Source organism: Rattus norvegicus, chromosome 14 (genome assembly GCF_036323735.1).
Source record: "Rattus norvegicus strain BN/NHsdMcwi chromosome 14, GRCr8, whole genome shotgun sequence".
NCBI lineage: Eukaryota > Metazoa > Chordata > Mammalia > Rodentia > Muridae > Rattus > Rattus norvegicus.
Window position 1 is genome coordinate 99,723,725 of NC_086032.1, and position 11,791 is coordinate 99,735,515.

The window sequence follows — 11,791 nt, forward strand, 5'->3', positions numbered from 1 at the left end:
ATGAGATCCAGCTGCAAGGCATTTTCTCAATTAGTGATCAAGCGGGGAGGACCCAGTCCACTGTGGGTGGTGCCATCCCTAGGCTGGTAGTTTTGGGTTCTATAAGAAAGCAAGCTGAGCAAGCCAGGGGAAGCAAGCTAGTAAGTAACATCCCTCCATGGCCTCTGCATCAGCTCCTGCTTCCTGACCTGCTTGAGTTCCAGTCCTGACTTCCTTTGGTGATGAACAGCAATGTGGAAGTGTAAGCTGAATAAACCCTTTCCTCCCCAACTTGCTTCTTGGTCATGATGTTTGTGTAGGAACAGGAATTCTGACTAAGACAGTAGTAGACTTTTAAAACTTGAAGCGTAATTCATTTATAATGACGTAAGTTTGAAGTTTTGCAGAATAAAGTTCAAAAATAAAGGAAACCCTACTATAAAAGAAAAGAAAGAGAAAACCCACAAAGTGGTCTCTAAAGCTTTATCAATAGATAAAGACTACCCTGTAGTCTGGGGTATGTGTGGCTCAGCTGTTGAGAGCACTGACGGCTTCTGCAGAGGACCTCAGTCAGCTTCCCAGCACCCACACCAGGCAGTTCACAACCACCTGTAACTCCAGCTACAGGGGACCCAATGCACAGGTCTCCACAAGAACCCGTGCTCACATGCATGTACCCATGCACAGATACACATAATTGAAATAATTTTAAAACCATAAAAATAAATATATACCCCATAATTTTAAATAAATACAGCTAAGCTTATATGTTTTGATTTTGTTCTGAAGTGCAGTGGTTACATCCAGACCTCACACAGGCCAGGCAGGTACACTTGCTATGGAGCCGTGTCCTCAACTTTTTTTTTTTTTTTCGGAGCTGGGGACCGAACCCAGGGCCTTGCGCTTGCTAGGCAAGCACTCTACCACTGAGCTAAATCCCCAACCCCCTCAACTTTTAAGAATGTTTATTTATTTTATTATTGTATAGGATATGGTGTGTGCGTGTATGTGTGTGTGTATATGTGTGTGTATGTGTATGTGTGTGTGTGTGTGTGTGTGTGTGTGTGTGTATGCATATGTGTGTGCTAGAATTGTGTGCCATAGTATACCTGTGGAGGTCAGAGGACAATGTTCATTAGGAGTCAATTCTTTCATTCCACCCTGAGGTTGTGGGACTGAACTCAGGTTGTCAGGTTAAGCCTTCTTCCAGATTTATATATATGCAAATATATGTGTATGCATATATGATATATCATATATATGTGTGTGTGTGTGTATGGTTTGGGAGACATGGTGTCACTTATCATCCTGCCTGGCCAAGAGTTCACCAGAGCAGGTTGGCCTCAAACTTCCAGCAATCCAGTCTCTATCACTTCTGAGGTGTACAGGTGTGTAGAGCCTTTTTCCTATTTGTTTATACTTTAAGTCCATATAATTTCTACAACTTGTGTAAATATCTGAGGGTGAAGTATAAAAGGTGTGGAAATAATATCCGAACGAATAACTGAGATATAAATACTAATAAAATTGTACCGAAACAAAACAAAAAAAAATCGCCCAAAAGGACACATGTGCTTGCGCGCGTGTCTGTGCATGTGTACGTGGAAAGCAAGTGCCCAAAATATTTAATGAGGCATTGCAAAATAAATCCCTCCACCCTGTCACAAGGGAGGCAAAGTCAAGGTTCAGGCAGCCGTGTTTAGAAACTTTGGAACCATGTGTTTAAAGAAGGAGAGGCGCTGCCAAGCACGTCACAAGCTCAGCATGTGCTCGCTGCTTGTTCACAGAAGCTGGTCTCCACATGCCAGCTAGCTGCTGACATTCGGAATACCGTCTAGCTAGATTTCAAACTGTCACAACTCAATTCCCCAAAAGGTGCTGCAGAAACTTACATGCTCCGTCTCTAGGACTGTTTTACAAAACTACTTAATTTTGGCTCTGTTTTTATAAAACTTCCTAGTTTTGACCTTAGGGTCATGATTTTAAAATGTAAAATGTATACATGTCAATTTAATATTTATAAGCATCAAAATGCTCCATCTTTACTAAGCTATTAACCTTCCAGACAGATACACTTATCTCAGGAACAGTTCATGTTCTGTCGTGATGTAGCGTTTCATCTTCACAAACATTGTACCAAAACAAAACAAAAAACTGCTCAAAAGGACACATGTGCTTGTCCTTCTTTCTCAAAGAAGGTTCAAGTTATAACAGAGACAGCTAACTGTGCACTGAAGGCTTTGAATATCTCCGGCTTTGTGCTTTTGAAAATCTCTCTTAACTCTCAAAGCCGTTTCTGAGAAGTTCCTTGCTACAGCAATTTAGGGACTAAACGCAGCCCTCAGAAAACCCTTGAAGCAATCCATGTTTCAGAGGATAGACGTGAGTTGTCTGCAGGAGACGGTAGGTGTGAGAACACTCAGCCCGTTGTAAGAGGCCGAGGTCTCCCTTTTTTCCTGAGTGCCTGAGAAAACAGTCTCTCTCTTGTGCATGGAAAGTTGGAGAACAACTTCCTGTCTCAGTCAGGGGCCTGATTTTTCCAACTTGTCCAATTTTCAGTGAAATAGTAGTTCTTGAAATGTTGTCCCAGCCAGAAGCAATGACATCATCTGGGAACTTGTTCTCACTTGTGAGAAATGCAATTTTCGAACCGTAACTGTAAGCCGGTGAGTCAGAGCTCTGAAAATGCGACCTAGCATGCTATTTTAATGAAGCCAAGACTATGAAACAGGACTGGGAACCCCTTGGCTTGGGAAGACCAACTTAACATCCTCTGGCTGACTGGTCAGTGTTAGAGACATAAGCCACCTGGCCTGTCAGGGGGTAGCAACCCTCTCAGTTGTTTGTAAAGTACAGAAGGTCTAAATGTGCGTGATGAGTTTAGCGATTTTAGGGAGAGCCACTGACGGACCAATCGGTAAGAAAGGGGTAAAAACTAAGGATGGACAATAACTTTAATCCCGGCAATAGAAGTTACAAAGATTATTCAAAGCCAGTTCACCAAATAACAGAATCACAATATGAACGGTGGACACTTCTTTCGTCTTGCACTCCATATTCTAACTTACTTTTATGTTAGTTAGATAGTTAGTCTTATATGTTAGTTGTTTCTGTGGAATAATGTTGTACGTTTTGGCTTTGTTTTAAATTGTGATAAAACATTACAGAGATCACATAAAAACACATATGTCTGCATGGATACATTTGTGTGTGTATGTGTATGCGCTGCGTGTGCATGCACATGTGCACATGCGTGTGTGTGTGTGTGTGCGCGCGAGAGAGAGAGAGAGAGAGAGAGAGAGAGAGGGAGGGAGAGAGAGAGAGAGAGAGAGAGAGAGAGAGAGAGAGATCTTTCAGTGCCCAGCTAACATACACCCTTGAGCAGAAAACAGATGCCCCCAATGCCTCTTCTCCACGAAGGTGACCATAAACTGGCCTCCTGGGATAATCTCTTGTTTGTCTTTGCTTCCATAAGTATTCTCAAGCTATTGACTGTTTTCTTTCCATGCTTGAAACTTATCAGGAAGAAGTCATACTGTCTTCTGTCCCCTGCTTCTGCCCAGCATTGCTCTGTAACTAACCCTCATGAATGCTAACCCTCATGAATGCTAACACTCATGAACGCTAACACTCATGAATGCTAACACTCACGAATGCTAACACTCATGAATGCTAACACTCATGAATGCTAACACTCACGAATGCTAACACTCATGAATGCTAACACTCACAAATGCTAACACTCATGAATGCTAACACTCACAAATGCTAACACTCATGAATGCTAACACTCATGAATGCTAACACTCATGAACGCTAACACTCATGAATGCTAACACTCATGTACACTGTCTGCCATCATTCCTTTTCATTAATGTATAGTGTGTGTGGCATTGAGTTCCCATAAACAGTTTTTCACGGAATTGATTTCTTCATCCAATCACTCTCCTAGTTCAGGAATGTGGTAAAGGATTTATTGCCTAAGTTATCCTGGTAGCTTCTCTTTATCTCCAGGCTCCCAGACTGCAGCTAGACTTTCTAAAAGCTCACATTCCTTCTGCTAAAGGAAGCTGTGGGAGAGGAAGGGCTGAGGGAGAGAGGGTCAGTCATCAGTCTCAGGCTCTGGGGACTCTGGGGACTCTGGGGACTGGGGATTTTATTCTAAGGACAATAGAAAGCCTTCCTGGCTGATAGCCTTGTCTTTCTAGTTTCAGAGACTTTGACCCCAGAGTCCCTAAATTATCCGACTAGATCACCAAGTTTTCTAGGCCTACGTGATGCTCTGGTGTACAGTCTGTTGGGATTTTAACCAAACAGGGTTGGTTCTCCTCATGGTTAGCAGAAGGCAAGAGAGGAAAGAAATGGTTTGCTCATTGTGTAAGCAATGAGAACATTGGGGATAAGTTTTCAATCAGTACCTCTCTCCAAATAAAGTCAGTAAGGGCTTTCGTTAGAGAAAATTATGCATCTTCATTTGGGAAGAAAAAGTGATTTTTACATGTGGAGGCGAGCACATTCCTGAACATCATGTTACACATATTGCGTGTTCGAACCAGTATCTGCGTATGTGAGATTATGATGGGCAAGGGTTACACTCAGATGGGTCCAATGCAGTCCATGGGGACGCACTCTGTAAAACTGCTTAGTCACTCTGACTCGCTCTTCTAGATGGGATGGGGTGAGCTCTGCTCACTACAATCTCATAGACTGGTTAAGGCTCCACTTGGGAGAGCTGTCCGTTTTGAACATATGATACATGAAGAAGCATGATGTTTTTAAAGTGACTGTGCTCAGGGATGTGCCTACCTCTACATACAGTGACCATGTTTTTTTGTTTTGTTTTGTTTTTTTCTGTTTGTTTTTGTTTTTTCAAAATGAGTACAGAGCCTGTCGCTTGCTTTATTTGGAGAGAGACACTGTATTAACAGTTAGGCCCAGTGATCATTTCTTCTGGTTTCTGGTGGCCCAGTTATTCCTTGGCCGTGACAGCAAGACTTTAATCTCTGCCTACTTCCTTGTTTCTTTGTTGTTTTGTTTTAATATGTCGGCAGAGTCATTGGACTTACGCCCTACTTTAATAAGAATATTGTCCCAAGATCCTTAATTGTATCTACAAATATCCCTTTTCCAAATAAGGTCACATTCATTAGGTTCCAAATAGATACATTTTTTTTTAGAAAGACACCATTCCCCTGGGTTCGGTTCCCAGCTCCGAAAAAAAGAACCAAAAAAAAAAAAAAAAAAGAAAGAAAGACACCATTCAGGTTACTGTAGACCTTAACTTGACTCAGTTATCTATTAATAAGCATCTGAACTATTTGGGGAGGGCCATAAACGAAGCTGCTCTAGCTATTAATGTATACGGCTTTATAGCTATATATTTTTTTTTTTTTTGCCTTATGGTCTCTGAATGTCCCATTTCCAATTGTCTTAATGCAAAATATAGCTAAATTTATTTTTAGCAATAATTACTCATAAAGAGATTTTTGGCAAAAATTCCTGTAAATATTGATTAATCTACACACCAATTTCAGAAATATTCTATCAGTTGAAAAGATCAAATTTTTTAAGAGAAACAACTTAAAATCTTTCTTATTTTTGAAGAAGTAAGTACTTCATTTTTGTTTCCCAAGACACTAGCTACCAAGTAGGCTGAGGCTGCATCTCTATGCTAGTGGAATACTTGCCTAGCCTAAGAGACCCTGGGTTCAGCCCCCAGCAACAAAGGAGACAGACAGACTACAGACAATTTGACTTCATTCTGTCATTTCTTTTGTTCTGATACTTCATTAGTATTTGTGACTATTATTTACGCTAAATCTGAAATCTTTGTCTTATATGGGGACAGCCAATAGCGATCGTTCCACTGCATGGGAAATTAAATGTCATTCCTCAATAAAAATAAACAAAGAAGCAAAAAAAGAACAAATCCTTCCCCGGGCTTCCCTACCACCAGTCTGTCCTGTCTATCTCCGTGCGTATGGATTAAAGTCTTCTGCCTGTATTGACATGGGTGTGTCTGGAGGGCATTCTATACGGAAAGCTTCCCAGAGTTAGGTACTCTTTAACTCCGGGCACAGCCCAGGGCTCCCTTTAACCTTAGCAAATATTTCCTCACTAAATAGTGCCTGTGCGATAAAAGCAAGGAAGGAAATAGAAGGAGTTACAGTGAATGATGTTTCTTAGAAATGGTGTTAAGAAATTAGTTCTTTAGTTTATTGGGAACTCTTGTGATTATTATTAGTCACGGGTGGGGTTTGCTGTTCTCATTGTATATTTGCTTCTTTTCCTCTAGGCAGGCTAGGCCCACACCTGCTTATGAGAGCGTCTGAAGCACAGCTCAGGCTGCTGACACTTGGCAAGCATAAGACAAGTGCGAAGTTCTTATCGCACTGTCCAAACAGCTTTTAAACAATGGTGCCAAGGCCCCTTGTTTTTAAACAAGCAGAGAATTGCGCAATGTGCTCCATATTTACTACTCCAGTCTTCTGCAACGTCCGAGGGGACACTGCTTTACTTAAACAACGTGCACATTTAAATGCATATGTACAGCTCTGTTTACTGGAATGGTAGTACTCTGAAACGTGAAAGTGAGTACATTTAGAATTTTGGTTAATGCTAATCTTATATTTTTACTTTAATCTGTTTCTTTAATTTTCATTTTAATAACTCTACCTTGAAAACTAGAGTTGGCAAACACTCATTTGAAACCACAGTTTCTTCATTTTGAGCACAATTCTCCATAGCGTGATGTTTAACGAGAGAGAGTAAAGACTGTCAACATAATCATAAGCTAAATTGTAACGTATACCACATACCACACACACGTACACACACACACACGTACACACACCATATGCACACATGCACACCACACAGGCACACAGGCACACATGCATATACACCACACACACAGATATACATGCACGCACACACACACACACACACACACACACACACACACCACAGGTACACATCCATACACACCACTCACACATATACACATATACTGCACATATGCACACATGTACACATATATACACAATCAGAACATAGAAATGCTACTTTGAAATATAATTTAAAATCAAATGTGCATTTTATAAGTTCACTTATAAGTATTATTTACCAATCTACTTTTTTTAAAAAAAAAAAAGCTTTTTCTTCTAGTTTATATTTTTAGCAACAAGTAACAGAAGAGAAGACTGATAGTTCTTAGCCAAGAGCATTTATTTGTCAAACATATCAAAAGATAGCTGCTTGCTGGCACAGAAGCATTTTAATGCCGTGATTCTGGATTGACAGCTCTGTTGTTTGCTTTGCCCTCCCCCACTTGTAGCAAGATAAATACAAAATCTCCAGTATCACAGCTGTTTTCCAGGGCAGGAAGCAGGAAGCCATTGGACAGCTTTCTAACTGCTCCCTTTTCCTACCAATAAAAAGTAATCTTCCTCAAGTCAAGTATTAGTAAATTTCCTCCTGCAAAAAATATGTCATAAGACTATGCATAGCTTAAGGGATGTGGGAGAAATGAGTGTCTCCTTCCACCTCTGTAAGGAGCAAGGGGTAGAAAAAGGCTTTTGGGTAAATATGTTCTATGATTTACATTTGCCCTTTGCTAAGTATAGATGCAGTGATCTTAAATGGAGCTAAACTTCATGTATATGGCCACTTCCCCCTCTCACTTTCCCTATTTAAATTTACATTTTCTTTGCCTTCTTTGCCTCAAAAACAGAGTTCCTAGACTGATTTCCAGCAACTGATACAGAATATATTCCTATTTATTCTTCAAGGTAGAGACTTGGATATGGCCTTATACATTTTTCCATTTTGTCAGAAGTATTTACTGAGTACATACCAGACACTGCTCTAGGATTTTTAGATATATGTGGGAAAAGGGAGCCCTGGATTTTGATGGAGCCCACATCCTAGCAGATCATTATTCACGTTTTAAATGTGAGTAGGACTCTCATAAGTGTGCAGGGAAAATGCATTTTATCCAGAGAGAATCATGTGAGCAAACGTGATTCCCCAGGACTGGTGACAGACACTTGGACATTTTCTTTTCTCTTTGAATGAATGAATGAATGAATGAATGAATGAATGAATGCTGCAGATGGCAAGGGGTGAGGCTAGCTCTCTGTCTCTCACAGCTTCTATCAGACTCAACTGTCCCTTGTTGGCAAATGCCTTTTCCTGCTAAGCCATAATATCTACCTGCCCAGGGTTTTAGCCATCTTGTCTACCTGCCCAGGTTTGTAACCATCTTGTCTACCTGCCCAGGTTTTTAGCCATCTTGTCTACCTGCCCAGGTTTGTAACCATCTTGTCTACCTGCCCAGGTTTTTAGCCATCTTGTCTACCTGCCCAGGTTTTTAGCATCTTGTCTACCTGCCCAAGTCTTTACATATTTATTACTACTTATGTTTTAATTACTTGAAAGTTTTCACTAAATAGATTACAAATTTTATAAGGTAGTTTAGAGTCTCCCTGCAGTCTATGTAAGATAAGCTATAGATAAATTTTTGTTTTTTGAGACAGAGTTTCTCTGTTTAGCTCTGGCTATCCTGGAATCCACTGTGTAGACAAGGCTGGCCATGAACTCAGAGAGATCCACCTGCCTCTGCCTCCCAAGTACTGAGATAAAGGTATGTCCCACCAAAAATATTTCCAAGAAATGAGTTGAATTTAAATAAGCCTTCAATAAAATGATCTTTATGTTCTGAGCAGCTTGAATAATTTTCAGCTTCTTGATGATTTAACTTTAGTAAATTTCTGTTAGAAATAGAACCTCAGTGGTATTTGAACCACAAAATAGAAGCTCACAGTCTTGTGAGCATAGATACTTTATTGAAGGGAAGATTTCTGAGTGAATTAAAGGCCACAATGTTCAGCAATAAAAATTTAATTATTTGGTGCTGGCAAAGTCATTCTTGGTAATCGTCTGACACTGAGGAGCTCTGGTGGATCTGCTGTTGCCCTTGCTGGTTTATTGTTGACACATGGTCTCCATAGAGTATCCCCTGGCTTTATTAATCTAATGTACTGTCATTTCTTGAGATTTAATTTGGGATTCAAAATACTATAATTTGAATTAAATTATAAGCAACATTCATCATAATTTTTTATCTCAAAGCTCTTTTACCTAGAACTTTCACACGGTTCTGTTTTTCATATTCTTTCCTTCAAGATAAAGATTGTGTTAACATTCTGCACAATCTGACATGTGCTGACGGTTGAGAGAGGGACCATTCTCCTGTGGATTTTAGTTTACTATTTCTTATTAATGTATTTCTGAAAGAATAGAAAAAGTCTTCTATATTTTATTCAGCATAGACCAGAGGACTGTTTTAATAATGCATGATATGTTCTAGTGAAACACTGATCTCAAACTATTTAAAAATGAAGCAAGATTTTATTCACTAGAATTCCTGCAGCAGTGCCTCTGAATGTTGGGTCCCCTGTACTATTATTTCTGCTTCCATGTAAAGGGCTTTCCCCAGAGTACTCTGGTTCCTTTCCCCACTTGGTCAGTGGCCAAGAGCTATGGATGAATCCACAGATCATAACTAGGTGAGGCTTATCTATGAAAGTGACCGTAAACATGTGCTCTAGCAAAAATGAACCAAGCAGCTCATTTCAAGTTCTGTTTTAGGAACTGATTAGGGGCAAAATTGGAAGTGAGAAAAGGCAGACTATACCAGAAAACATTAACAGATTCAACTTGTCCTCAACCCTATCTGTCATTCCACAAGCAGTTTTGTCAATAATAAAGCAATAATTTTACATCTAATTCCCAATGTCAGCTAGAGTCACCCAGATCTCCTGCAGTTCCATGCATGAGATGGATGTATTCACTAAATACATACATTCCCAACAAAAAGCAATATTCTTGTAAAAATGTATCCGCTGTTTGATTTAAACTGTTGTCATTGACACTTTCTGTAAGGGAGAATTAAAACTACATATATTTGATGTAACATTCATAATTTTTCTTTTGCACCTGTCTCAAGCTATCATTTACTCTTATCTTTGGCATGGCCTGTTTATCTGACAAGGTTAAACTATCAGGAGACTGGCAGGGGTTCGAGAAAGCGAGCCTCTCACCACAGCTTTTCAGAATGTTCCTAATGTGTTCTATCGCCTCACCATGGTGCTTTGTAGAGGCTGGATCCAGCCACCCTGTAGCAAGAAGGAAAAGGAAATATACATGGAGTTAGGAGACCTGGCCAGTTTTCTAGGACATTTTTTAAAAGCTGCAAAGACGGCAATATGATGTGTAAGAAGTGCTTTTCCTTAATGGGCTTGGGGAAGTGTGATGTAGTCTCTGGTCTGGGTCTACAGAGAAGAACCAGTGAGGCAAAGCTGACAGGCTCAATCTCATACACAGGAGAATTATTATCTAGGAGAACCCTTTTCTGAAGAAAACGCCCACAAATGCAGCTAACACATTTTATTGTATCATATATAAAAACACAATGTCACTTTGTTCTAGTGTCACGTGTAGTTTTCCAGTGATAGCTGAGGTGTGGAGTTTGAAAATGGGAGGACCAGTATAAAATGGCTTGTAGAGACATAGTACTTGTCACTAATGTTGACTGCACTTCTAAACTAAACGCTGAAGTTATGTGCACCTATGTTCAGTGACTTCAATCTCCACATCATGACTACATATTTTACATGAGACTGGACACTGAATTTAAAACATAGAGGAATAAAACAAGGAGCTCGCTGGGACCACTTTACTCCCAAGTGATGTTTATTACAAGTTTACTAGAGTGTGCCTTCCATTATGTCTGTTTTGTAAAAATACTGCAACATGGGGTTGGGGATTTAGCTCAGTGGTAGAGCGCTTGCCTAGCAAGCACAAGGCCCTGGGTTCGGTCCCCAGCTCCGAAAAAAAGAAAAAAGAAAAAAAAATACTGCAACATAACAAGTATTATATTTTAATAGTAACTTATATATTAAGAACTGTTAAACACAACATTTTTTTTTAAATAGGAAAATGCAGGATTTAGAAGGTAAGCAGATGGTGAATGCTGGTGGATTAAATAACTTATACAAAGTTCTACACAGAGGAAGATTTTAGCATGCTAGCTTTTTACTTTTCGATATAAAGCATGGAAACTTTAGTACTTTTTAGTTCACCTTGTAAAAATTCTGTAAAAAGAAATACCGTGCTAATTTAGTACGTATTCTGTGATGGTTAGCTTGAGGTGTTAATGTGATACAACTTATAGCCACCTGGGGAGAGGGGGCACTGAGACCTTGTCTGCATTGTGTTTGCCTGTGGGGATGTTTGTGAGGGGTTGTTTTAATTTAGTTCATCAATTGGGGAGAAGTCCACTGTTGACAGCACCATTCCCTATGCCGGGGGTCCTAAACTGTAGAAGAGCACAGAAATGAAAAAGAGCAAATAAGAAGCAAACATATATGCATTAATTTCTCCCTTCTTTTGACTGTGGATATGATACATCTTTGATGTTCTTGCCTTGATTTACCCACGGTGATGAGCTGTAACCTGAAATTTTACAACAACAAACCTTTTCTCTGAGTTGATTTTTGTCAGAGTATTTTATCGTAGTAACAAAACCAAACTAAAACACAAACCATATATATATTGCATGTAAATAAAATTATTATTTTCCAATTTAGTATAAGCAGTAAGTGGAATAACTGAGGCTGGTGACAAAGTTTAGTGGCAGAGAGAGCTCACATGGCAAGTATATATATGATGCTTTCTTAAAGTTATAGTTTTCATTATATCTCACCAAAACTTTTGCCCATTATAGGTAGTCAAACAAATGTGTATCAGA